The following is a 3,308-nucleotide window of genomic DNA, read 5'->3' as shown; positions in this document are numbered from 1 at the left end:
ACACACACACACACACACACACACACACACACACACACACACACACACACACACACACGAGTAAATGCACTTTCACACATGGATATACACACATATACAGTCTCTGGCTCAATTGTGCCATTTCAAAATTGCATTATTCCTACTATTAACACTCATGTTTGAAATTCTCAAAAAGGACATCTTTAGATTTATGTTAAAAGTTTTAGCTCATGGGATTTTCATGGTCACTAATGAGAAACTCGAGAAAATGTCCAAATATTCTGTCGTGTGAGTGAGATCAGGACCATGTGACGGAGGCCAAACTGCATTTAACCTGAGCCATTACATGAACTTTGTATTTCTAATAAAATCTTTACAGACACCTAAAACCCATCGCAGCACAAGCAACTTGACAGAGAAATTCCCAAATGCCAAAAAACTGACTTGCGCTCGACAAAAACATAATTTTAACCTTTCACCATTTCCGAAATCTGTCCACGTTCATATATTGAATCTGGCGGATGTGATTTTTATCTCTCTGTGGTTTATCGAAACTCTAAAGAGGTCCTTGCTTCTCCTTTGAATATATTTCTCAAGTAGCTGCCTTAATATTGACATCTCAAGGTATTGCAGAGAGATTTATTCTGAAATAGATCAATATATGATGGAAATCTGGGTGCTGATAAGGTGCGCAATGCAGCCAAATATAAACTATAGCTAGAGGCATTTATATTTAAGGCAGTGGTTCCCAGTGAGGGCCCCCGAGGGCTGGAGAGATAAACCTGATGGGTCGTGGGAGGATTTATAAGACAGGAGAAAAGCTTCGACAACACATTTTGCTCTCAATTTTGCTATATGACTGGTAAATTTAATAATAATCTAACTAATCATTTAATTATTTTAAAGGGAGGCATTATCTTTATATAATAATGTAAACCAGCGACTTTAGGTTAGAGTAACATGAGGGGATGGACTAATGTGCATAGACCTGATATTTATTGGTATACACTAGATTGGCTACATTGTACAGACAATTAACCCGTACTACTGGGACTGCAAGTTAAAATGTACTGTGTGCTTCATGTTATTCTGCCATTTGTTTACTCCATCACTTTAGTCCACATTAAAATATCTCTATTAAATGAGTAGTTTTGAAATTTGGTGCAGACTAGGGCAGAACTGTTACTTAATATATCAGAGAACTTACAAGATGCACAGGCGCACTATACAAATCACAGGACCGGCATTGTTTTTTATTTATTAATTTTTCTAAATGTGTCACAACGTATTCATGTAACTGAAACACTGAAATGTCCTGGCCAAACAAATGTGTTCACCAGATTTTTGTTATTTAAAAAAAAAAAAAAAGTTTCATATAGACTGCAGAAAAAGCAAATAATCATTTTATTTTTATATTTGTTTTGGCTGAAAAGCAATGCAAAAATGACCATTCACTCTAAAATTGTGATTCATATCACAGTCAAAATATCAGTCCAAGTCAGCACAATATGATTACCTTCAGTCCTCGTACAGATATGCATGGTCGCCAGAGGATTGATTGACTTTACTGACGATGGCCATTCTGTTTATTTCCATGTAGCTCCATCAGGTTGCAGACTTTAGTGAAATATTTATGTCCTGATGTACACAAATTGGTTAACACAAAATTTTGTGATGAATCCGAGCATGTGTGATGATTTGCTTTCATTCAAGTTGTGTTTTGAGTTTTAAAACTTTCGGATGGATTGCCGGGAAATGTTGTAAATTAGTTCACAGTCTTCTCTGCATGAACTGTAATGACTCTGACTTCTCCTTTTGGCGTCATCGTCAGATCTTGTGTTTTAATTTGTCTAGGGCTGGGGCTTATGACCACATATGTACAATGATATCAGCTTTAGCTTCACATAAAAGAGCAAAAGTTAGCCTGCTAGGCTAAGATAGTAAACATAGTCAACATTACACCTGCTGAAGATGATGTTAACATGCTGATTAGCATTTAGCCTGAAGCATTGCGGTGCCTATAAGGATTGAGGATGCTTGTTCTTGATTTCATTATCAATAATTCAGTGTATAAAATAAGTACATGAAACAATATAACAAAAACACTTTCAAATTTGTCACATTTATATCTGATATAAAACAACAACAACAACAACAAAAAACGAGTAAATGTAGAATTTTGAGAAGCTGGGACCAGAGTATGTTCAGCATGTTTGCCTAAAAACGATTTTTCTTGTAAATGAATTCCTTTTAATATGATCACTTGATACTGCAGTGTTTGTGTGTGTGGAGTCACACTCTGCAGTCTAGTGTTCATGAAAGCGAACATGGTTTCTTCAGTTTTAATATATATATATATATATATTTCTGTCTGTGACGCACATTACTTTATAAAACAATGGAAAAAAACAAAACAAAAAACAGAATAATATTCATTGATATTGAGAGCTTCATCCCCAAACATGAAATTGTAATGGGACTATAAAAGCTCGCCCTCCTCTCTGTATGAAGATGAAGCGCTGCTGCTGGATTCCAGGCATGTTCCCTCATTGATCCTGCCTGCTCTGCTCTGCCCTGTCTTCACTCATATCTCTGTGTTAAATTGAGTATAAATGGACGGCGCAGTGCTGTATCATAAAGGTCAGAGGTCAAACCCTCAGGATGCTAAACAGCCTCAAGCAGCTGCTGTTCCCTTTGACCTGAGGACCTTGATGAAAAAGGCTCCGAGGATGGAGAGAAAAGAAGGACAACAAAGGACGGAAAGAATAAACTGACAACAGATCAGTAATGCACCTTTAAAACACACAAAAGATGACACATTATTACCACAATAACACAGGAACACTTTAAATTGATTCTTTTTCTCTCTGGTCCGGCCTTCAGTCCACACTCAGCCTGCAGACTCCTCCCCGAGCTTTTCAAATAAAAATGCAGTGAATACATCTAAAATGTTGGCCTCGCTTTTCAATTTGGACAAGAGAATGGAGGCTTTTTCTCTCTTTTTTTTTTTTGAGCAACACTGTTGTCAGATCAACCCATTCAGGCTTAAATCATATGAAAGGAGTTCCGTAATCAAATACACCGCAGCTGTTTGGGAAAGCAACAGCAGATTCAACTGAGGGGTAGAAAACATACATATTCACACAAAAGTCACATGATGTGAGTTTGTTCTATGGCACGTATCTGGGTTGTTTTCTCCTGACTAGGTCCTTGCTTGTGTTGTATCTGCTCTCAGATGTACGTCGCTCGTGATAAAAGCATCTGCTAAATGAAATTGTAGAATTGTAGAACTGTAAATGATGCATATGTGTGAAGAGTATCCTTGTGTC

The sequence above is a fragment of the Stegastes partitus genome, unplaced genomic scaffold (assembly GCF_000690725.1).
Source record: "Stegastes partitus isolate 25-593 unplaced genomic scaffold, Stegastes_partitus-1.0.2 Scaffold550, whole genome shotgun sequence".
Taxonomy (NCBI): Eukaryota; Metazoa; Chordata; class Actinopteri; family Pomacentridae; genus Stegastes; species Stegastes partitus.
Note: the sequence above shows the minus strand (reverse complement) of the source record.